Raw genomic sequence first — 26,151 nt, forward strand, 5'->3', positions numbered from 1 at the left:
CAGAACAATAGGCTTCAACAGGCAACCGCGTCCCATTCAGGAAAGATTTATGCCTCTCTGATAGGACTTTGAAAATTTCCCTTACTGTCACAGCGCTATTTCAGGGGCTGGTCACTCTCACTCCAAATGAGGCTGAGCCAGCAGGAAGCGAGCCAGAGGGAAAACCTTGCCACATGTCGATGGGGCTCCTGCATGGAGCTGTACGTCCTGGGTGTTGTAGTTCTCCATTGGAGCTGCCTGTACTGAATCAAACCACTGGTATGTACATTCAGCTCAGTATTGTCTGCACTGACTTGGCAGGAGATCTCAGGGATCCCAGGCAGAATCTTTCCCAGTGCCTGCTCCCTGGCAGCCTTTTAACTAGTTAATTCCATCCCATTTTTCCTCATTAACATGGTAGTCCTCATGAGTATAAATGAAAGGGGGGTTGATCTGGAAGCACATCTGTCCGGGTTTCATTCCAGAAAGCACCAACATTGTCCAAAAGTCACCGTTTCCTAGAATTCAGCTCCCTGAAGCTGTGAAAAAGTGCCCTTTATTTGTCTTTTGCACCAGCAAGCACAGCCGTCTTCTTCTCTTACCTGTGGTTATCACAGGCACCTACAGGATCAAGCTCGATATCACAATCATGTGTGACACGGGTCCCTCCCAACCAAGCTACACCCTTTTAAATGCCTGGCAATCTGAAAAACTTAAGACAGCACAGGATGTCCCATTCCCCCCTCCCCTGCCGCCCAAGCCCCCCAAGAAAAAGCCTTATACAGCATCAGATCTTGGTCCACATAGCTCAGTATTGTCTAAACCAGGGCTGGAGGACACATGGCTCTCCAGATGTCAGTGGACTGCAACTTCCATCAGCCTTAGCTAGTATAGCCAATGGTGAGGGATAATGGGAATTGCAGTCCAGCAACATCTCCAAGGCCATAGTTTTCCCACTCCTGATGTACACTGGCAGCGTCTCTCCAGGGCTTCAGGCAGGGGTCTTTCCCAGGTCTCTCTGGAGATGCCAGGGGTTGAACCTGGAACTCTTTGCATGCCAAGGTACAGCCCATCCTATTTATTCTGAAGTTAAGACTGTCAGTGAACCAGGAGATGTTTCTTCCTTATAACAGAAGTTCAGCCAACGGCATAAGCAGTGGGGGCTCGTGGCTCCGATGTCAGTGGGGTGACGAATCTACTCCGGGTTTCAGTCAGCTATCTTTTAGATTTCTGACTGGTTTTGTCTGAAACCTGGAGTGGATTCACTGCCCACTGACATCAGAGCCACCAGCCTCCACTGGGCATAAGACTTTCTGCACATTAAAATGCTGCGCACTGAAACACACAACGATGCAAATACGCTGTTCATGAGAAGAAACAACAGCACTTCTGCACCTCTGTAGCAGCGCCCCAGTTGTAGAACGCCTGGCCCGGGGAAGTTCCCCTGGCTCCTACACTGGCAGTGTTTTGTTTCCATGAGAAACCTTTCAGCAGGCCTCTTCCTCCATGATGTCTGATCTTCCTTCTGCCCCTGAGTGTTTTGTTCCCCTTCATTTTTTCTGGATTTGTTTAACTTTGATGCACCATTTACTAATTGCTTTTGAGATCATTGCTTCTGATTGTTTTTACTGCTCGCCTGTAAGAAGCTGCTTTGATAAGCTGATGAGCTGGAAAAGCGAGATGTAAAGATTTGAAATAAAAATAAAATATCATAATTTAAATTTAAATGGGATATTAAAGAGGTTTTTCTTTTTCTTTTTAACCCTCCAAGAGTGATGGGAATTTTGTGAGGGTTGTGTTTCTTTGCTTTTCTCCTGCCGCTGCTAAGATAAGGCTGTTGATTTACTTTGAACTATTTCTTGCATGTTTTCATGTCTTACTGGTTTTGAGCTCCACCTTTGAGAATTCATTTTGTTAAAAAGTAGGTTATAAATCCTGAAATAAATGGCTTAAGAGTGCAGTAGCAAAGATCACGGAACATATATGGAATGCTTTAGGCAGCAATCCTATCCACACGTACCTGAGAGTGAGTCACATTGACCTCAGTTGGGCTTACTTCAGGGTAGACATACTAGGCTTGCATTTTTAAAACACTCTAAAGCAGCATTCCTGTACAAACCTACAAAGAAGTAAGCCCATTAAGCTCAATGGGGCTTACTCCTGAGCAAACATGTACAGGATGTTGGATCCTCTGCATGGCTACTCAGACGTTAGTTCTTCTTATAATTTCTTGTATTCATAGCCACATTTCTTGTCTTTGTTCTATTTTGTTAAATTATTTACTCCAGGAAGAGTCTAATTCTTACTCTTATAATAACACTATTATAGAGTGCATTTGTATGAAATAATGGAACACTGTGAAAATAGGAAGCATAAACAAACGAAGAAATGAAGGGGAAAAGACTAAGAATAATCAATATTTCATGGATTTCTACAAAAACAAACAGACATTTTAGCTTTAGCAAAATTCTTTAGCAAATAATAATATCTAAAACTATGAATCAGAGGACATAAATAAACACACATGCGGACACACCCAAAAAGGAGGGGAAAATAATAAGTGAGAGGAGGTTTAGTCACTCAAGTCTTGAATGACGATATAAATTATTATCGCTACTGTTATTATTTTTGTAATTATTGTTGTTTATTGACTGCTTGATTTGATTTGTGCCCCATCTTTCTACCAAGAAAAATGGTACTCGAGGCCTGTCGTTGTCATTATATACTAAAAGTGAACTCATTATCCAAGGCCCATCTTAATTTAGCCAAAGTAACACCACTGATGCACCGGAGGGAGGTCTCAGCAAGTTCGGGGGAATCCTTGGCAGAAGGACAAAAAGTCCAGGGGCCAGCCACTAGATGGGGGCTACGAGCTGCCCCCCTGCTACCCTGGCACAATCTGCCAGTCCGGCTCCGTCTTCCTACGGCTGCCTGCTTTCCTTTTATCATTCCAGCTCCTTTCATCTCCAGCCTCTTCTCCAGTTTGCCAGATGGCAATGGCTTTTCCGTCATCCCATCCTAGCGCTCTGTTTACAGACAGAGGGAAATTTAATATCAACATTCCGAAGGCTTGAAAAGCACCTTGTCAGATGGGCAAAGCACCTCAGTAAAGGAGGGCTGCACATCAGGCTCCGGGGAGGCACTTAAGAGGCTTTAAACAGACCTCGAGAGCGGCTCTCACAGCCCCCCTCTCCAGAGAAGCTGGGTTTCCTAAAACAATTTGTTATGATAAGGGACGGCCTTGATAAATCGAGACCAATCACGTGAAATGCTGCGAAGATGAATGCCAAGCGGAGCCAACTGGGAAGGGAAAAAGGGAGAAGAAAAAACACGCACCAAGGCCATACTCCGGCAGGAGGGTGCCTCGGGGCAAGGCATAAAATGTATGCACACCTGCTCATTTCTCTGTCTCAGCCTTCCACAGCCTGGCACCCTCCAGATGTGCCAGACTACAACTCCTATCATCTCCTGCTTGCATGGGAGCTGTAGTCCAACACATCTGGAGAACGCCGGGTTGGAGACGACTGCTCTAAGTTCCTGCATCTGCACTCCTCCAATACACCTGTTGTTCTTTATCAGACCTGTCAACTGATTAACTAGCTCGTTGTTTCCGTTTAACTGAATGTGCAACTTAAACTGGGAGATCGAAATTAAAATACCCAGATTTCACTACGGATGCCTTTTTTGGGATAGCCGAAGGAAGCATTCAATAACTTACAGTTGAACAAAGCAAAGTAACCACTCATTGGCCTAGTCCTTGCTGAGGTGATCAGCTAGTGTCTGGGCTATACCAGTTCAGACTGCGAGGAGGAGGGGCTCACATAACTGAACACTTCTCTGTTAAAAATAAAAAATGTTCCTCACACGGTTGCTAAGAGGACAGAATGGGAAAATGTCAGGTATGCCACCCTCGGCTATATGAAGCTCACGGGGTGTCCTTGGTCTAGGCACTCTCTTTCCCTACCTTCCTCGTAGGGTTGTGAAAATAAAATGGGGAGGAGACCATGTATGGCATCCCAAGCTCTTTGGAGGAAAGGCAGGATATACATTTAATTTTTTAAAAAGCAATAATATCAATGTAAGTAATAAAAGAAAACTATAGGACAGTTTCAGGAGCAAAATCCCAACACTACAACATACGTTCTAACTGTTCCTATTTCTTGGTAAGTCTCTCTCCTTGTTTTGCCTCTGTTTCAGCTTTTGGGGGATGATTCACATTTTCATAGAATCATACAGTAGGAAGGGTCCTCAGAGCTCATCTAGTCCAATCCCCTGTTTAATGCAGATTCTGCACTGAAGGCCACAGTTACAGCATCCCTGACAGATCGCCATCCAACCTTGCTTAAATAACTCCAGCGAAGCAGAACCCACCACCTCCCACGGCAGCCTCGCACTGTTAGGAAGTTTCTCCGAAAGTTTAGCAGAAATCTGCTCCCCTGCCATTTCCACCCATTTGTTCCACCCATTCATTCCATTCACCCTGGAGCAACAGCTTTTGGTAAAGTCCCGTTTAGACTACTCCAACGTGCTCTGCATGGGGCTGCCCTTGAAGAGTGGTCAGATACTAGTGCAAAAGGTGGCGGGTAGATCATTTTTTGATCTGTGCTTTGCTAACCATATTGCACCAATTTTATACCAACGGCACTGGCTTCCAATCTGTTTCTGGGCACAACTCAAGGTGCTGGCGCTTACCTATAAACCCCTAAACGGTTTGGGGCCAGAATATCTGAGGGATCTCCTCCTCCCATGAGTCTGCCTTTAAGATCGGTCAAGTGTCCCATCGCCAAGAGAGGTTAAGTTGGGGCAGGAACACAAGACAGGGCCTTCTCTGTGGCACCCCGCTGATTGTGGAACTCCATCCCTAGGAAGGTCAGATTGGCTCCCTCTTTATTATGCTTCAGTATTGTTTTATATGGGGGCCTTTTTGCCTCCCCCCACAAAAACAAGCAATAGATGACTATTGATATATAATAGAACAATTTTGTTTTTACAGTCTAATTTTAATCCAGAGACAAATCCCTGCTTGGCTTTTAAATCTGCAGGCAATAGGTTAACACAAAATAAATGTCTAAGCGTAAGGCAGGCAGAGTTCCGCAGTGTGCTACGGCGGCAGCGGCGGCAAAGGCCTTGGCAATGATGTCGGCAGAAGAAAGGGGCGCTACCAGTGTGTCCCTATTTTCATGTGTGAGACGTTGAGGGAGATGCTACAATACCATCTTCTAGGGTGGCCACTGATGCATTGCCAAAAAAGAGGACATGCATCACCAGAAAACAGGACAGAAGAGGACTCCAGTTTGCAAACCGTTTGCATACGCCAATCAATACGAGTAGATGAAAATTTATAGATCATTACTATACAGCTGAATAGAAATACAGTACCTCTCATCATAGTGGAGAGGACTGACCAGCTGACTATGTATCTACATCAATTGCTGCAACTCCAAGGCCTCTTCCCTGCTCTCCCTTCTTCTGGTTCTTTATCTTTAAACTGGACTTTGACTGGACAGTCCTTCAAATAGAAGGCACCTTTAATGAATTAAGTAAGTAAGTAATTAAATCTTGGCCTCCTTTCAGGGCAGAAGCCCTCCCAAGGCATCTCACAGCAATAAAATACGCCCTGAAATAGAGGACTGTCCTCTGATAGGCCTTCAAAAGGAGGACTACCCTATGTAACACATCCTCCCCCCCGCCCCCCCCTTATCCACCTCTTTGGCTATGGCAGCCTTTCCCAACCTGGTACCCTCCAGATGTGTTGGACTACAACTCCCAGCATCCCCCAGCCAGGTTGAGAAAGGCTGGTCTATGGTCTGTGAATTGAAGCCCTCCCTGACCACCCTGATCAAATTACGCATCCCTTAGCAACCACCAGGGGCCTGCCTTACACTGTGAAAATAATAATTCTTAGAGAACTTTCCACGCTCAGAGGCAGTACGCTTCCGAGTAACAGAGGCAAGGAAGGATAACAGGGCTGGCCATCACCATATATGCTCTGCCTGTGAGCGTTCCGGGACAACTGGCTGCCCACCATTGGTTACGTAATGCTGGTCTAGACGAGGGGTGGGCAACTTGCAGCCCTCCAGATGTTTTGGCCTACAATTCCCATGATCCCTCACCACTGGCTAGGCTGGCTATGGCTGGCGGGAGCTGTAGGCCAAAACATCTGGAGGGCCGCAAGTTGCCCACCCCTGGTCTAGATGAACCTTGATATGAATCCAGCACCACAAGGGAGTCTTAATGTTCTGACTCTCAGGATGAGCCCAGATGCTGATCCTCCACCTCATATATTACTGGGAATAAAATTTCACCTTTACTATTCTGCAGAGTTAAGTGCGAACACCTGCCGTGGAAAATCCAGCATGCGTTCTTTCTTCCTTTGACCCGTTTGTGTTTGGAAACATGTCAAAAACAGTCTCTGGCACGTGATTAATTTGGTCTGTTTGAGAGGTGGGGAAAGGAGCCTACAGGTTTCCTTTTCAAACTATTCAGGCTGTGGTCTGGTTTTGACATTAAAAATCTGGTATGGGTTTTAATCATCCCTTAAGGCACACCATCGCAGGTTTTCATAACGCATAGCTGGTCGCTGTACATATCGCACTTTTCAACATTTTACAAAGGCAAAACGGCCTACGAATCTGGGGCAACTTGAGCCATTTTGGAAAAAGGAAATGGCACCGGCAGGTGACAATTCCTTCTAATACTACTTGGTTACTCATTCACATGACCGGTGTCAGAGGTCAGCATGGTTAGGCAGCTAACAAGGCCCATGTGCCAGCAAAGGGGGGCCCTTGTCAAGAGCCTTAGAGATCAGCTGCTTCTCCTCCTCATTACCATTGACAAAAATTCCTTGTGGCTTCCAGTGGTGGCGGTAAGGAGGGGGAGCTTCTCGGATGCCTACTTAATTTAATGCTGCCTAAAATCTTTTTCTGGGTTTTTAACTTATTGCACACGCTCACACACACGCCCACAAAGTATCGCAAAACACAGTTACGAGACCGATACTTGTGGATGTTATTGTTTTAATGTTTGACTATTCCTTGTAAAATGCTTTGGGGTTATAAAAGGAAAAAAGCAATGCAAAATATTTAAATAAAAAAGGAAGCAGTGTTTAAAAATCAATGAAATAATGCAATTTAAAAATTACAATGTTCATGATCGACACTCATGCTTTCTCAGCCCTGTAATCTCCATCTACCTACCAAGGAGCTGCGAATCTCCAGCTGAATTTCAAGTTCTTTTGCAACACTTCACAACTTGCATTTTGAGAACTGCGTTTGCCTTAGCTCTAATCGAAGGCCTAAAATTTTAGCGGTTCAGGGTTCATCCCACAGAGGGCAGTAGCGCATACAAACACTGCATTATTGACACTCTTGGGCATTCAAAAATCCTGAGCCTGACTTTAAAATCATGAGATTTGTTTATTTTTTTATTTTTTTAAGAATGCTTTTAAGTTTCTAAGTCAATAGTCACTTAAGCCACCGTTTAAAGCTTTGTTCTTCAATCCTGCAGATTGGGGTTGGGAGGAATAGATGAAAGCCAAGATTCAATCATGTAATCATAGCATTTGAAGGGCTGGGTTTTTTCGAGCAAGAGAACAAAGTCTGAAAATGTTGCACGGCAGCATTTTGGCCGAGGAGCCCTTGATCCAAATCAATTGCTTATAGGCCTCTACAAAGCTCCTTGGCCAGATCTCTGCAAATCTACAGGGCTGGGGGGGCGTGGTCTGGAGGCTTAAGCGGTTGAAATTCAACTAAGAGCACACCGATGCGATGCCCTCCACAAGACTGTGTCACTGGCCCAGGACCTATGATGAGCGTGTGGGCAGGACTCCAAACCAGAGCTCTTTGATAGCAATCCTTCTTGAAGGATCTCTAGCCTTTGTATGTAAAATAAATAGAACTACTTGCAGCCGGATCTGTCTTTGATGAGCCTTATCAGGAATAGTTAACATATTTAGGCCTGTCTGTAACATGCCCCATTGTCCACTGACCAATGCGTGTTGGGTATAGAATCATAGCATTTTAGAATCGGAAGGGACCTTGGAGTTCATCCAGTCCAACACGCAGTTCACTGCAAGATGCTTGCAACTTACAGCATCCCTGACAAATGAGCCATCCAGCCCCTGCCTAAATACTTCCCGCAAAGGAGAGCCCACCACCCCTTGAGGCAGTCTGTACATGCCCCACAGCTGCACAGGTCACTTTTACCACAGGGCAACAGCCAAGATGACATCGCAACACCTTTCACAAGATGGCCTTCCCAGCTTAACACTGGATAATAATTCAGGCATCACCTGACTAAGGAAATCTTAGGTTATTCATGGGTGAGATTCTTTTCACTGACCCACCTATTAATTGAACCAATGGACTGGACCAATTGTTCTGAAGCCAGAAGCTCATGTGTGTGTTTTTGTTTATGAGAGGATGGGTGCTTGCAATGTAGCAGGCATAGCGTTGTTTTATTAGAGGCATCCCCTTTTGAGTGGGAAAGGAGAATTACTCTTTGAATGTGGGGGCGGTGTCTCGCCACCTGCAGTTTTTATAAGTACTTGCATTTAAAATCATTTTTAAAAATATGCTGCTGGAATAATTAAGGGCATCTTTTGAGCTGATTAACAGCACAATTCTAGGTGCGTTTACTTAGAAGTAAGTCCTACTGGGTTCCCTAGGAAGTGAGTCTAGATTTGGCAGCCTAAACGCTTTAGGCAAGCCAACCTTTACGCTGTTCACTTACAGGGAAGTCTTAGAGTGGCCAGGTGTCCTGTTTTACAGAGGGCAGTCCTTTATTTGAATGCATCTTCTGTCTGAAGGGCTGTCCAGTTTAACCGTAAAGAACCATAAGAAGGGAGAGCAGCCAGGGCCTTGAAGATGTCCAGGTAGCACCTGGAGGGCAGACTGAGCAGGCATTCAGTTCACCTGGCCTCAGTCTTCTCCATTATGGTGAAATTAATTTCTATTTTAATTCTAGTAATTATTTCTACATTTGCATATACATATAAATTAGCATATGCAAATTTTGTGCAAATCTATGCCCTCTTTGGTCCTCTTTTTTGGGCGATACGTTAAGTGGCTACTGTCACTGTGGTGGTACGGAGAAGAACAGTGTCATGGTTGCAAACCTCTTTGTTCCAGGTATTCGACAAATGATGGGCAATACTAAAGCGCGAGTATAGACCTAAGGATCCACCCGACAGCTTCCATGCAGACTTGTTCTTACAACTCATGTTCTAGGGAACCAGTCCTTAAGGACTGGGGCAATTAAGAGCACATCCTGTTGACTTCCTGGGATGGGAGGAAAAAACATTTCCAAGGAAATCCCCTTTCACGCCTGCTCGTGAACTTTGACAGCATTGCTGGAGCATTTCCTCTGCAGAACATGGGAGAAATAATAACATAGGACATGCTATTGCATGGCCAGTGCCAAGGGTTGGCATAATCAGGCACTTGCCGAGGGCCCACACTCCAGCAGGGGTGCCCTGAACAATTGGCATTCAGAGATAGACAGCCTCTGAACATGGAGGTTCCATCAAGTCGTCATCACTGATAGGCCAAATCTGTCCCTCTTGCTTTTTCTATGGCCTTTTTAAAGCCAACTAAACTGCCACCCATCACCCCAGTATTGTCTGAAAAGGTTAAGATTCATGACACTAAGCATTATTCCACTCTATCCTTCCAGTCTAGACAATGTGTACTTAGATATGTAAGTACATATGTAATACATTTCCAAAGAAGGAAATGTATTAGTTAATTAGAGTAAGTAAAGGCATTAAAAAAAACAATCCTACACAACAGCTGAAACCTAAGGTTTTGGAGGATGTGTTTGAAAGACCTTAAGACATGAGCAGCTAGATAGGACAAGTCTAAGGTTTTGCAAGGCCTGCTTGCAAGACTGTAGATCTGAGCTACCTCACAATGCAGTAACATTATGCTAATCAACATGCAAATGAGCCACAACTTATGAGAGGCGAGCTATCCTTTCTTTTGCTCTCAAGCAATTTCCATCAAATTACAGTAATTTGGGGAAGCATGAAGCAAATAATGCTGAACTCGGACAGAGTCAAAGTTCAGGAGATCAGTGAAAGAGAGACAGGGCGGGGAGATGAGGTTTAACATTGCCTCCAGATGTGTTGAGCTAAAACTCCCATCATACCCAGCTTGGAATTGTAGTTCACCACGTCTGGAGCATGCCAGTTTGGAGAATGCTGGTTTAAAGTGTGTGTTGATCTGATTACATTATTGCAGGCTTGTGCAAGTTGTGATCCACCAAGCCGAACAGGTGTCATGTACGGATGCCCCTATCTGGAACTGCAAAAAAAAAAAAAGTGGGGAGGGGAAAAGCTGTAAAAAGAGTGACTGTTCATGGCTTGGTGAATCATGATTTGTGGAGGCCTGCACTAATGCTCCTCATCTACAGAGATTTTTAAAAACAGCGGATAAATTATCTGCAGAGGTCAGTTCCAAACGCAGCAGTCAGACACAAAACGGTGACCTATCCGACAGAATAGCAGGGACCATAGTTATCAGAGGGAAATCGAACTTGCCGTTTTTTGACTCAATTGATTGGGCTCTTTATCTAAAATAACAGACATTATACGATAGGCAAAAAGCTTCAGATAAGGAAGAGAATCGAAGCAAGTCTTCAATCCAGATCAGATTGGGGCTGGGAGAAGTTCAAACTCCTGCATCTGTCCCCTGAGCCGGTCATTGGCATGGTCGGGGTAGGGGGAGGAATCCGAAGGACCGCTAAAGTAAGGTGAACTTTGAAACTTCAGAGTTTATTTTGTGATTATCATTAACTTGGTAAGCCAGTCCCAATCGATCAAGCTCTGGACTGCGAGCGACAACGTTTGAATGGATGGTATGGAGGAAAAAGCAATGGAGACGGAGTAAAGATGGAGAAAGATGGCAAAGGATGTGGCTGAGGGGGGCCACAGCTAACCTGGAGTTAAAGTACCAAACAGCAGTGAAATGAACATCTGGCGGGGAAGGGTGGCTAAGAAGCATGGCGACTGGTACTGATGTCTCTGTCAGCGACTGACTGATGTCACAGAGAGGCAGGGCAGGTAGGAGGGCCTAGAAAAGGAGGGAGAAGTATCAGGGACATCGGAAGGCGGAAGGTCAAAGTAGGGATGCTTGAGGATTTCGTTCAGTCAGAACCAACCTGATTCGTCCTTGCTGGACTAATACGTGGTGTGGAATGCAGTTATCCTTCAAGTGACACACCTCCCCGAATTTTGTGATATAGTTCTTGGCGCCAAAAAACCCCTTACCAAAATGTGTACAGAAATGCATATTTTAGGATAAAATAACTAAGTATGTACATGCAAACACATGGGAGAAAGAACGGGCAGTGAGGAGAGCTGGATGCATCCAGGAGCTGCAGCAGTGAAAATATATTGTTTTGAAGAAAACGACATGTCTTTGGCTGCAGAAGAACATAAGAAGAGCCATGCTGAATCTGACCACAGGGCTGTCTGTCTGGCACTCTGTTCACACAGTGGGCAGGCAGATGCCCGCAAGCAGGAAGTGCAACAGCAGCCTTCTGCTGGTGTTCCTCAGGAACTGGTATACAGAGGCTCAGATACTGGAGGTAAAATACAGCCATCATGACTACTGTGACCCACCTGTACCAGTTCTGTGATTTTAGGCAAGCTTTTGGCAAGCAGCCTACATTTGCCGATCTGCAAAATGGGTATAATAGCAAGGAACCATCCTAGACTGTGCTCGGTCATTGCTCTAGGGAAACCCTTGGATTCCTTGAAAGCTTATCGGGGTTTCTTCAATGAGTTCCGCTAAGCGTGGACAAGTTTCCCCCAAAGTCAAGTGCCAGGTCTGATCTTCCCTGAAACATACAACCACACGACAGCAAGCTCTCAGGTCACGAACAGGGACAGTAGCGACCCCAACTCTGCAGCAGACTAGTTTTCATTTCTTAATTTTTTTTAGTCCTTATGACCCCAACAGAGGAAGTGGTCTTTTACCAGGTCAAACTATTCATATATCTAACACAATATTCTCTGTTCCGACTGTTCCCTTCAAGGTTCTTTCACATCACTTGAGATTGTTTTAACTGAAGATGTGGAGGATTGAACCTGGGACCTTCCGCATGGAAAGCAAGTTCTCTGCCTCAGAGCTGTGGCCAGACACATACACATCTTTCTTCCTTCTCCCCCTTCATTCTTCCTTCTCTCCTTCTTTGTACTACCTACCTATCAATCTATCTTTGCTTAACATGATTTATACAGGTGATGGTTGTCACAGAGATAATAACAAATTCATGTCTTGCCCAACTCAGGCAGGGAAGAAACCATGTGGACAGATACAGTGTTTGGGAAAATCAGTTCCCTTTTCACAGGAAATCTGTTGGTCAACATGAACCAAGCACAAACCCAGTTTTGGAGGAGAACGTTGCTTGGAATGCTATGCAGGCGGCCCCTTCACATTTTGCCATTGTGTCTCTCCCACTGCCAAGACCCAGGCTTTCAGGGAGGGTAGTAATTTTTTTTCTAAAGGTCTCTTTGCATGTTCTACAAGGCATTTCAGAGCAACAAGTAGCCATATTTTATTTTATTTTAATAATTATTATTACATTTATGTCCCACCTTTTTTCCTCTTCCAAGGAACCTAAGGCGGCTTACATCCTCCTCCCCATTTCATCCTCACAACAGCCCTGTGAGGGAGGTTGGGCTGAGAGTTGCTGACTAGCAGAAAGTCACCCAGTGAGTTTTATGGCCGAGTGGGGACAAGAACCTGGACCCAGTCCAACACTCTCACCACTACACCACAGTGGGTCTCAATATTGGCCTGTCTGAGGATCTTTGAAGCTGGGGATAATTTGGACTGTGCCACTTTGGTTGGCCCAGGGACCCAGCTGTGCCCCAAACACCAAACGTTGCAACCTTAAAGTGGGGGGGGGACCTCCAACCCCGCTTTGATGCAAAAATATCAATACATCCAACTCCTAAAGTTCTGAGACAAGGCTTTCATGAGCAAGCTGTCTCCCATTCTGGAACATCAGTGAAGCCTGATTTGGCAAAGCAGTGCCTGCTTTCTAAAAGGACATCAGAAGAGCCCTGCTTGTAAGATGTATTTAGCCCAGCATCCAGTTTCAAACAGAGGACAGCCAGATGTTCCGAGGAAGCCCACAAGAACAGCAGCATGGGAGGGCGGTTCCCTTTGGCTTGGCCCCAGCATCTGATACTCAAGAGCCATTCACCCCTTGAACATGGAGGTTCCATGTAGCAATCACACCCATCCCCATGCACTGAATGAGCCTGCGAGGGGGCGCATGTCTCAGAATCATGAGGGTTAGCCTCATGAGGGTTAGCCCTGCCTCCTCCACCATCTTCACGCACCACAGCCACACATATCGGACATCTTCTGCACAAATGCTTCCCCGCTTTCTGGGGAAAGGTTACAACATCTAGGATTGTTCAGCTTAGAAAAAGGCAAGTAAGGGGAGACATGATTTTGTTGTTCAGTCGTTAAGTCATGTTCAACTCTTCGTGACCCCATGGACCATAGCACGCCAGGCCTTCCTGTCCTGCGCTCTCTCCCGGAGCGTGCTCAAGTTCATATTCATTGCATCCGTGATGCTATCTAGCCATCTCATCCTCTGCCGTCCCCTTCTCCTTTTGCCTTCAGTCTTTCCCAGCATCAGGGTCTTTTCCAGGGAGTTTTCTCTTCGCATTAGGTGGCCAAAATATTGGAGCTTCAGCTTCATTATCTGTCCTTCCAATGAGCAGTCAGGGTTGATTTCCTTTAGGATGGACTGATTTGACCTCCTTGCAGTCCAGGGGACTCGTAAGAGTCTTCTCCAGCACCACAGTTCGAAAGCATCAATTCTTCGGCGCTCAGCCTTCCTTATAGTCCACCTCTCACAGCCATACATTACTACTGGGAAAACCATAGCTTTGATTAGACGGACCTTTGTCGGCAAGGTGATGTCTCTGCTTCTTACTATGCTGTCTAGGTTTGCCATAGCTTTCCTCCCAAGGAGCAAGCGTCTTCTAATTTCATGGCTACAGTCACCATCTGCGGTGATCTTGGAGCCCAAGAAAATAAGATCTGTCACTGCTTCCATTTCTTCCCCTTCTATATGCCAGGAAGTGATGGGGCCAGATGCCATGATCTGAGTTTTTTTAATGTTGAGTTTCAAACCAGCTTTTGCACTCTCCTCTTTCACCCTCAACAAGAGGCTCTTTAGATCCTCTTCGCTTTCTGCCATTAGGGTGGTATCGTCTGCATATCTGAGGTTGTTGATAATTCTCCCGGCAATCTTAATTCCGACCTGAATATTCTCCCGGCAATCTTAATTCCGACCTGTGATTCATCCATCCCGGCATTTCTCATGATGTACTCTGCATATAAGTTAAATAAGCAGGGCGACAATATGCAGCCTTGTCGTACTCCTTTCCCAATTTGGAACCAATCGATAGAGGGCATCAATAGGCATGAAGATCCCAACATGGGGACAGCAGGGAAGCCATGCAAGCCCTCTTTATGTGTTCTTTCAACACATGGGGAACGGGCATTTCATGTGAAGCTCCGCAAGATCATAAGAAAAGCCCTGCCGGATCAGACCCAAGATTCATCCACTCAGTCCAGCTGCCTCCGTCGTTTAATTTGAGCTGGGACTCAGCAGGGTTTAGCCCCAGAAATAAAGAGGTTGCAGCAAATACAGCTAAAGGAGCACCCAAGCATGTACAGAGTGCCTTTCTTTCGCTACAGAGTAATCTCAAGCAACTCATACACAAGACGAGCATAGGAAGGTCCCAGCACTCTTCTCTCGCTTTGCAAATTGAGACTGAGGGCCAAAACAGGCCTTACTTTAAATCTGTGTCTAGCAGCTAGGTCTTTTATTCATTTTTACTTTAGAGTAGGTGCAGAGCTCCCCGATTCAGATTAAGACCTAGAGTGGGAACTAGGGGAGCTTTTAAGATCTGGATCAGGGTGTGTGGGGTGCACCAACTCTTAGAGCAGTGAAGGCTGGTGGCTCCAATGTCAGTGGGGCAGTGAATCTGCTCTGGGTTTCAGTCAGAACCAGTCAGAACTCTAAAGGAGCTTTCCAAGGTGCAGAAGAGTTCTGACTGAAACCCGGAGCAGATTCACTGCCCCACTGACATCTGAGCCACCCGCCTCCACTGCTCTAAGAATAAAAATGAACAGAAGATGTGTAATGTCTCCCTTTTGGCCCTGAGTGTGCACCCATTGGCAGTTTACATTTAGGACTCACCCATGAGGCGATGCTGATGAGGATCAGAATCAGAACAGTTGGCGGCAGGGTATTACATTCGACTGGCACCTTGATCCTAAGCACCCACCCTGGTTCAACAAACTGCTCATTAACACTTGACAATCCAACACTCCTTAGTAACACAAGGGCAGAATCTCTTCCATCGCCTGCTGTTGTAAGGCAGAGGGTCAGGGCGATTTAAATGCCGCAACTCAAGGAAGCAAACTAGAGTAATTTCTGCTTTCCATCGCCTGCAGTCACCCCAAGCCTGTACTGCAGCAGTAATGTAGAAAAGGGGACAAACACATTCAAGAGCGGGGCCCTGCTTAGGAACTACGAGAAAGGTGAACATAGAAATCGGATTGTAGAAACCGCTGCAAGATCTGGTCATCTCATTTCTAGCTTTCTACCATTTCCCATTTAGACTGCACCAGAAACACAGAACTAGCCATGATCAGTGGAGGCTGATGGCTCCAAAGTCAGTGGGCCAGTGAATCTGCTCCTGGTTTCAGTCAGAACTCCAGGCACTATCCAAGGTGTGGAGCACTTTGGAGAGCTCCTTTAGAGTTCGGACCGGTTCTGACTGAACTCAAGAGTGGATTCACTGCCCTACTGACGTTAGAGCCACCAAACTACACTGGCCATGATAAGAACATAAGAAGAGCCCTGCTGGATCAGACCAAGGGTCCATCTAGTCCAGCATTCTGTTCACACAGTGGCCAACCAGCTGTCGACCAGGAACCCACAAGCAGGACATGAGTGCAACAGCACCTTCCTGCCCATGTTCCCCAGCAACTGATGTACATAGGCTCACTGCCTCTGGTACTGGAGGTAGCACACAGCCATCAGGATTAGTGGCCTTGATAGCCTTCTCCTCCAGGAATTTGTCCAACCCCCTTTTAAAGCCATCCAAACTGGCAGCCATCACTACATCCCGTGGTAGCGAATTCCCTTGTTCAGCTATGTGCTGTGTGAAGAAGCCCTTCCTTTTCTCTGTCCTGAATCTCCCACCAATCAGCTTCATGGTATGACCCCAGGTTCTAGTATTTTGAGAGGGGGAGAAAAATGTCTCCCTGTCCACATTCTCCACACCATGCATAATTTTATACACCCCTATCATGTTCCCCTGACCCTACTTTTTTCCAAGCTAAACAATCCCAGCTGTTGTCACCTTCCCTCCTAGGGGAGATGCTCCAGCCCCTTGATCATTCTAGTTGCCCTTTTCTGCACCTTTTCCAGCTCTACAATATCTTTTTTAGGTGTGGTGACCAGAACTGTACACAGCATACATAGATGAATGGGGCGAAGGCAGTCTACCCGTGAACATCAGATGCAGAGGACAAGGCATTTTCCTGGCCCGCTGTTGGGAACAGACTTCTGGACCACCTGATCTGGCCTAGCAAGGCAGATCTTATTTTTCTTAAACGGCTCAGGTCATGTCACTGGGCATCAAGCATTCCTTAAAAAGTATATCTCCCATTCCAAAGACTCAGGATCCCTGCTCCTGAAGTCCATTAGTATCATTGCCTGCACGTGTCCTGCCTTTTCCAAGCCGGTGCCAGGGGTGGGCAACTTGTGGCCCGCCAGATGTTTGAGCCTACAACTTGCATCATCCTTCACCATTGGCTGAGCTGTAGGTCGAAACACCTGGAAAGCCATGTTTGCCCACCCTTGCTCTGAACAAGTGAATCTCTTAGCCATGGAGGCCGGTGGCTCCAATGTCAGCTCGGGGTTTCAGTCAGAACCAGTCACCTTGGAGAGCTCCTTTAGAGTTCTGACTGAAACCCAGAGCGGATCCACCACCCCACTGACATCAGAGCCACCAGCCTTCAATGTCTCTTAGACCAGGAGTGGGGAACCTCTGTCCTGCAGACCTAATCCAGCCCGTGGGCCTCCTCAGTCTTCTAGGCCAGACACGCCCCCTTCCTGCTGCCCTGCTTACTTTCCTGTTTGGGGGCTTTGATTTCCATTCCTTGCATTCATTCCATGATCTCCTTCTCCCTTTTGGCCAGAACGCAATCTGAGCTTCCGCCATGCATTCCAGCTCATTCCTCTAGTGACCTCGTGCATTTTGGAGCCAGCCGGAACGTGTGGGAAAAAGGACAGATCGTTGTCCGGTGACTTCGGCTTGGATTGTCCACATTATTTAGCTCTGCTTTGCAGGCATTTAGAGCTGTGTGAATGGCAATGGTGATATGTGGAGGTTACTTCTGAGAAGGCAACCACAGAATGGAGCTTTTCAGCCCTGCCCACTTTGCTTTGGGCCCCGCGTCTTTGTCCCTGCCCAGCACTGGAATGTGGGGCTCAAGACTGGAATTCTGCCCTACAGCCAAAAGATTCCCTACCCCTGCCTTAGTCAGTCCTCTGTTTCACAACCACCTTCGCCCTTCTACACTGTGCAGCAAATACTACTGCCCCACCTTTCAGGGTTGTTGGCAGGATTATTGAGCTAGTTTAAGTAACACAATTTAGCATTCTATACATTTGAAGTATTATTTCTTAATTATTTTCCAATTATTATTATACCATGCCTTTTGAAAACACACACAAAATAAAAATAGTCAGTAATTTAAAAAATACACAAGCAGAGTAAGAGAGAGCCAATAAATCAACAGTAACATTGCTAAACAGCAGGTAAATCCAAAGCTTATGGAAAAAGAGATTTCAATTGGTGGCAGGTAAGTGAGCCTCCAGGAACAATGAATTCCACGTTCTGGGTGCCACAGTGGAGAAGGCCATCGCGAACATCCCGATGGCAGGGTAGATAGAAGAGGGAGGCACAAAATGATTAGTACTATATCTTCTACCCAAGCACACAAAGTTGATTACTTTGTTTAATAATGACTTACGGTTTAAAGCAGACTTTCCCAACCCGAGGCCCTCCCGATGTATTGGACTACAACTCCCACCACCCACATGCAGCACAATGGGAGATGTAGTCCAGGACATCTGGAGGGTCCTAGGCTGGGGAAGGCTGATCCAAGAGAAAGATGCAAAAGGACAAAGGAATGGGGAAAGAAGAAGAAAATAAGCAAATTGTATCATTCCCTTCCCACAGCATTCATGCTTATGGTGGTGGTGGTGTGGGGGGGTCTTTCTTGGACCAGAAAGGGTTTTTCTATTAACACAACTCTCTTTCCATGAGCAGAAGCTCCTTCCATTCATAGAGGGCCAACACAACACCATCCTATGTTGTGCGTTTAGAAACAGACTACCAGGCACCATTTTTAACTATGCCGTCGATAAATCCATCTCTTGTACTGGCAAACAGATTGATGTCTTCAGCCAATGACTTGGGGGGATTGAAAAGCCACAAAAAACAATGTGGTAAATAAAAGCATCTCTCTCCATATGTTTCACGCACTCTGAAAACACTCTTTTGCACCCCTCAGTCCTAACAGCTGTTCCTTTCTCTCTCTCCTAGCGCTTGTTAGCCCTTTCTTCCCACTGTATTTGCATGTTCCATTCCGACACCTGGAAAGTCAAGTTGCGGATCTCCTTCGGGACAATGCTTGAAACCGTTTCAAGAGTACGGAACGCCATGCCTGGAGGCAACATTACTGAAGGACATGTGTTGGGTTTTGGTTTGGGATCGTTGCCTTGGAGCAGCCTTCCCCAATCCTGCGCCTTCCAGATGCTCTGACTACAACTCCCATCATCCCAAACCATTGGCTGTCATGGCTGGGACTGAGGGGAGGTGTAGTCCAAGACATCTGGAGGGCACCAGGCTGGGGGAAGGCCACCCTAAGGTAACGATGCCAATTTATTACTTAAAATATCCTGATCGGTCACAGCGTCTGCAATTCCCCCCATCACCCCCAAAGCAGAGGAAAGGATGAGCTTTTCAAAACTCATGTAAATAAAATAAAATTGAAATGACTAAATAAAATAAAATAATTGAAATAGTGCTTGCATAAATATTATTTAAAGACATTTCTATGGGTCAGGAGATTGGTTATTCGTAATTTTGGAGACAAAGTCTGGGTTCACTTTTTAAATAGCCCAACCTTCTAGTGATTTGGGGAGGTGGGAATTGCATATGTGCTGACATTTCTCATAATTAAATACTGACCCTAGCCGCTGTCTTCCCCCCACCCCTGCAAACATAGCAGGATCATCTCCACTTCCTTTGGGCTACATTATTTTACTCTGAAATAGCCTCGGCTGGCTCTGGAAGCTAGTAAACTAGTGTTAGTAAACTGCCTCCCACCCCCAGTTTAGGTATTTCACTTCTGAGGACCTGCGGCAAGGGTCTGGCACATGGCAGAATCTGATTTATTTAGGCCAAGGGACGACGGGCAGACGTTCGGAGTACGGGATCTACTTTGATTTTCACTAGAACCCCGAGGTCCACCAACCAGAGGAAAGTACAAAACTAATAGCCAAAGAAGCTGGGCCTAGAACTGCAGGACAAGGGGCCTCTGAGCCCACGCTCAGCCTAGGAATTCGCTTCCAAGACCAGAACTGGAATTCGCACACATGCCCTTTCACACACAAATCTTCCCCGATTTCCCCCTGAAGCTTTCTTGACTTTAGCAGGCTAATTTAAGCAGGGGGCCGGCGGGGGGGACGGACTTCTTGCTGTTGCTATGGCTAAACCATCGTGTTTCTGAGGGCCCTTGAGCAAGACACCCTCAATGGGCCCCCTCCCGCAGCGAGTCTATCTTCTCACCGCCGCTGTCACCAGAAGCGCTTGCTCCTCATCCTTTCTCATCACGCTGGCTTGCATGATGGGCAGAGAGCCAGTGACCAGGTAGGCAGCCAGTGACCTCCTTCCCACCACTACCCTTGTCTGGGCCAGAGCGAGAGGCAGGTGAACAAGCAGGTTGCCATGGTGAAGAGAAGGCGCAACTCCAGGGGGTTCTCGTCAGTGGGCCCCCGCTGGGGTGTGGGCCCTCCGCGGGTGCCCGACCATGACTACAGTCGACGCCAGGCCTGACTGCAAATCACCTGGAGATCTACTGGTAGATCTGGCTCCATCTTCTGCCCACCCCTTATTTAGGCAGTACTCCTCAACAAACTTTCTAGGAAGGAAGGGGAGACATGATAGAGGTGTACAAAATTATGCCTGGTGTGGAGAATGTGGATAGGGAGACATTTTTCTCCCTCTCTCAAAATACTAGAACCTGGGGTCATCCCATGAAGCTGATTGGTGGGAGATTCAGGACGGATAAAAGGAAGGGCTTCTCCACACAGCGCAGTGTTAAACTAGGGAATTTGCTACCACAGGACGTAGTGATGGCCACCAATCTGGATGGCTTTAAAAGCGGGTTGGAGAAATTCCTGGAGGAGAAGGCTATCAATGGCTACTAGTCTTGATGGCCATGTGCTACCTCCAGTAGGCAGCGAGCCTATGTACACCAGTTGCTGGGGAACATGGGCAGGAGGGTGCTGTTGGGCTCATGCCCTGCTTGTGGGTTCCTGGTTGACAGCTGGTTGGCCACTGTGTGAACAGAATGCTGGACTGGATGGACCCTTGGTCTGATCCAGCAGGACTATGTTCTTATGTTCTTATGAAGCCCCACTGAATACAGTGCAACTTACTCCCAAGTAAACATGCTCGGGATTGTGCTCTTGGTTAGCTAGTTACTCCATTTTTATCTCACCTTTTTGATGCAAACAATCAAGGTGGCTAATTTTTTTAAAAAAAAAACACTACCCTTAAAACATATCAATAATTTTTATCATGTAAACCATCTTGGGAAGCCTTTGTCCTTAAACACAGCCTACAAATATTGTAAATAAATTAATAAAATATCAATGCACCAGGATTTTTTTAAAAAATCAGTCATGGCAAAATGGCAGCAATCCATTTTGCTGCCATCAATCCTAAGAGAAAGGGTGGCCTCTAAAAGAAATCCAAAATGCACAGTAAAACCATGTATTAATTGTATTACTAAATTAATTTTAGACTGTAAGCTCCTTGGGGCAGTGACTTTGTCCTCTGTAAATCATCATGTGCACTGATGGTGCAATATAATTATTATTATGACCAACTAAAATGAAACAATGTGGGTGAACTAATAAGCTTTTCACAAGGGCCCCTCCACCAAAGGCAAATAGGGAAAAAAAGAGAGGCACTGATTTATCAGGGGCAAGGACTGGCAAAAATAGGACTCTTCCGCCCCCGCTCCTCCCAATGAATAGGAGCTGCTGTGGTTTATGGAATAAGATAATCTCAAGAGGATTCACTCTTGATAAAATTGTGAACTTAAACATCACAAGAGCTTTAAAATCTAATGACTTTAAAAAAAATCCCTCTGACTTAAAAGTTTGGTTCTTGCCCAGTTTTGCTTTCACATTACAAACATCTCTTTTTTGAGTCTGGGAGCTGCAAAAAGACATTGGCGGTTGCAACACAAACAGAACTTCGGTATCATTATCTGCAGGGCTGAACCCTCCTACAAGGAGCAGCTTCCAGCCACAGCAAGTACAGAAGCTCACTGGTTCAGAAACAAACAGAACTGGAACCGACCCTGAAGAGCCAAGGCCTCCTACGGAACTGACAGTGAATTATGATGAGGGCTGGAAACTTGCGAAATACATTTTGGGCTATGTAGCTGGGGCAGCCTCCCTCAATCTGGTGCCCACCAGATGTTTTGGACTTCAACTGCCAAAAGCCCCTGCCAGCATGGCCAATGGTCAGGAGTGCTGCGAGTTGTAGTCCAAAACATCTTGAGGGCACCAGGTTGGGGAAGGATGTACTAGTGTGCGAGTAGCTTATCAAGGGGGAAAATTACAAATGTCCTGTATTCAAATGTGTACATGTGTGAACATTGCAGGATTGCTTCTCCAGTAATAAGGACTGGAGTGCATATATACGAATAGCAACCTCAAGTGCTGGTCCTTCTACACATAGAAGAGAGTAGTATCAGCCGGCTGAGGGGAAGCCCAAAGTTTAGAATAGTGCAAAAAACCTCCCAAACAGCCCAAGGAGAACTGGGTGTACATACTGGCTATAGAATGTAGACTGACTGTTGGGGGGGGGGGGGGACAGGAAACTGGGGAGGGGGGAACGTAATGGAGTATCTTGAACAGGGCAAGCCTAGCTGGCTGGCTGGCATCATTGAATTGTACACTACAACCTTTGGTGTGCGCCAAATGTCGGCTTTCTAAATCATGGGGAAGTCCACTAACACTGTTAATACAGCATGAGCAAGCACGTTCTGAACGTCTTTATAACATATTTCAGTAAACATCTGAAAGGTAGAATGTCAGCCCTTACACATCCAGATTTTGGATCTTCACCGCAGCATATGCAAAACAACTATAAAAGATGATTCAGCTCAGAGCACAGGTGATATAGCTTAAAATGTTCAGCCTGATTTGGTTTCCTTCCACACATTTTAACCACATGCTGAAAAACACACACACACACCCAACCCCCCGCTGCTTAGTAGATTGGGATGTCCACAGGACTTTCAGGGAGAAGGACAGATGAGATCCCTCCACCCCAAGATGCTAGCTTTTGTGTATCTGATGAACTGATTGAATGATCTTCCATGGAAAAAAATAATTCCCTGCACATAGGATATCAGGGCTGAAGTCTAGGATAAAACATGCTTGCATTCACTGTGCAGGAAAATGTGGCTTTAAAAATAAAACAGATGGAATAGCATTCCACAACGTGAGCCTCCCCCCCCCCCCCCGCCTTCTCGAATGGTTCAGTCCAGATACGGGCTGACCACTGCAGCGAGGGCCAGACGAGATGTGGGTAGGGCATCCATGTTGGCTTAACTTTAATTTTAACTCACTTTAATCATGTGCCCCACCATTCTTGTATACAGTGAGTGTGGGATCTTATTTTAATGGGAGGGCATCCGTGGAGGAGGGGAGCTCCCCTTCCCCTGCCTCATCTCCCCAAGCTTCGTCACTTCAGGCACTTTTCTGCCCGCTTGTCTCACTTCCCGTACTGGAGCCGGATTGGAAGAAAAGCCATGCCGCAAGACGATGGAGCGTGGATGCTGGGACTTCAGCCTGCTGCAACCCATATCCCTCTCTTGATGGAAAAATTAGATCCTTTCCACCCCCTGCACTGCAACTGGCCCAAGACACATCTTCATCCATTCATTCCAAATTATTTTAAAGGGCGGAACCCTCCTGACATTCTCCTACGTTAACCTGGTTCAGGTTTTCTTTGGATGTCTTTCTCCAAAAAAAAGGTGCCCTCTTTTCTTGCGGCGCCATGCAAACCACGGAACAAACTCCCAACTCCTGAGTCATTATGATCTTTTAAATGCCTCACCCGGTGAAATCCCTCATGTTCTCCTGAACATTTCATTGCTTTCACGGTTGCCCCTCACTGAATTATCATGACTCTTCCCAGCGGCTTTTATTCTTGTTTTTATCAGCAGTTTTTCAGGGTTTGTTTTTTGTTTTTGTTTTTTTAGAGTAAGTTTTTTTAGAGTTTTTTGCTTTGTTTCTGTATTGATTACCAGCACCCCCCTGCAGACTCAGTTCTGACAAGAAGTCCAGTTTATTTCAATAGGACATCAGTCACACACCCACTCTTGTTGGGTGAATGTTTGAGGAAATTTTCGTTTGAGGAAATTCATCAAATTCATCATTCATCAAATTCATCAAATTTTTCGTTTGAGGAAATTTTCGTTTGAGGAAATTCATCACGTCTTGTAATTATCCACACCAAAAACAAAACGAAACGAAGAACTCCTATCTGTGGAGGTTCAACTTATTTACTCCATGTGATCAAGTCCACAGGGACATGACCTGAGGGAGAAATGTTCATGTGAACTAAGCGATAGATTGTAGGTAGACATTTTCCCCAGCAGCGGCCACAATCAAGGCAGAACACCAGGGATGGAATGGGAACATTCCACAGAACAGTCCCTGTGTTTTCGGATTTGATCCTAAAACTCTAGTTCTTTCTGAGTTGTAGAACACGGCAACCAGATCCTAAATCAGATACTGATATTTGTTAAATATTTAGCACTGAGGCCGCGAAACTGAAACTACTCTGCGGGGTGGGGATAGACCTGCTGGCTTCAACTGGGCTTCGGTTGTGACTTACTCCTCTTTATTATAGAAAGCGAGCTGGGAACATCTGAGAAAGCTCTGACACTCATCTACATTTAAGAAAGTTTAAAAATCAGTTGAAGTCCTCCAGCGTCGGTATTTAGAATTTTCTACCTTTTACAGTGCAACCCTATGCGTGTCTACTCAGAGGTAAGTTCCACTGAGTTCAATGAGGTTGACTTCCAAGTAAATTATAGGATTACTGCATCAAAAGTCATCGCTGTAGTTATTTTAATTTCTTAACACGAAGCTGTAAAACAGTTTATCCATGACCAATTATCGTGATAACCCTTAGGTAGTTCTACATGGGAATTTGGCAGAGGAAATAATGCCACTTAGCATTATATTTTTTTTCTCCAATCAATATATTCTTATTAGCACTGCAGCCCTTAATGACAATAATTTAACCAAATCCATTTTTATTTGGTGGGAGCCCATTTTAATGGATGGGGCTGAGAGTTAAAAGCACATTTATTTTGCATGATGAAGGAACTTTGGGTCTGGTGCATTACTTGGGTCTGGTGCATAAGGAATGAGAAAGAAAATGGTACAGAGAGCCTTCCTTTGAACAATGAGCAGTAGCTTTTCCTTATTAAATTGTAAGTGATCCTGCATTACCTCCAGTAACTGTAAAATACAGTTATAATGAGGTTTGGTACTATGCAAATATATTTACATTTAATTACTTGAACAATCAATTAATAAAAAAGCAGATGATTAATCAACTAAATAGGCTTAAGTCTTGGTTTACTTTCTAAAAACATAGTTCCTATTGCTCTCCCAGGAGACTGCCGCCAACCCCCTCAAAATGCACATTTTTCAAAACCAAAGACAGGATATTTATTTAGCCATACAATTCTGGGTTCAAGAAAAAAAAAAAACGGCCAAGCCCTATCCAAAATAAGTTCTCTCATGATTGACACATCTCTGGAAATCTAAAGAAGCCACACACATACAAAAACTGCAAACACACAGCAACCCTATCTGAATAAAATACCATTTTGGTTTAAAGCCACCTTGGGTTTTCTTTATTTCATCAGCGGCTTCCCAGTTAAAAGCCAAACCAAAGCGGAACCTTATTTCCTCCCCGTCTCCTTCAAACACTTTAAAGAAGACTTTTGGCCAGCCCGTCGGCCTTTTGCTTCTGGCCTTTTGCTTCTTGCTAAAGAAGGCAAGATCCTCTTGCGATCAACACCTCCACCCTGCCTCCCAGGGGCTCTTGGTGATTTTATTTAAATATGTAAAATTAATTATGGAAGCAGGGTGGGCCCCAATTCTTCTTCTCGGCTTGCAAAAGCAAACAGCATGTAACATTTGCAAAGTTTAGCCTAATGGGCGTTTTGCAACACAAGCCAACAAACTGTCCCAAGTCACATCAACAACAGAACAATGCATGTGTGTATATGCACATAAGTGGACTTGCTGGGTGTGACTGGAAAGTTTGACCTATCAGGTCAGACAGCAAAGTGCAAAGTCACAGGTATTCCCTGCTGACAAGACCAGACCCAGGAACAAGAAGCTGCACAGAACCTAGAGGAATCGCAGAGTGGGTGGAGAACAGCAATTCCAGGAAAGTCCAATTAACTTTAAACCTACATCCCATCAGTACTGGAACAGAACCTAAACCTTACTTGAATGTCTCTGGGCCAAACACTCAATCCTGGTTCATTTTCTACCAGGCACAGTTCAAAGTGCTGCTCTTATTAACCTATAAAGCTCCAAGCAGTTTTATATTATATTATCATCATCATCAAGAACAAAAGAAAAATTTATATCCTGACTCTCTCCCGCCCGCCCCTCTTGCAAGGAACTCTGGTAGTTTAGATGCTCTTCTTCCTCTACATTTTATCCTCACAACAACTCTGTGAGGTGGGCCAGGCTGAGAGTCGGTGACTGGTCCAAAGCCAC

At 45.5% G+C, this 26,151-nt stretch overlaps 1 protein-coding gene across 2 annotated transcripts in view; it reads right to left on the minus strand.

The window, feature by feature from the left end:
* The window catches only part of GATA4 (GATA binding protein 4), a 49,372-nt gene that overhangs the window by 14,377 nt on the left and 8,844 nt on the right, over positions 1-26,151 (minus strand). The gene's annotated exons all lie outside the window — the stretch shown is intronic.

The sequence above is a fragment of the Heloderma suspectum genome, chromosome 1 (genome assembly GCF_057233095.1).
Source record: "Heloderma suspectum isolate Gila_16-S chromosome 1, 16-S_ref, whole genome shotgun sequence".
In the NCBI taxonomy this organism is placed as follows: domain Eukaryota; kingdom Metazoa; phylum Chordata; class Lepidosauria; order Squamata; family Helodermatidae; genus Heloderma; species Heloderma suspectum.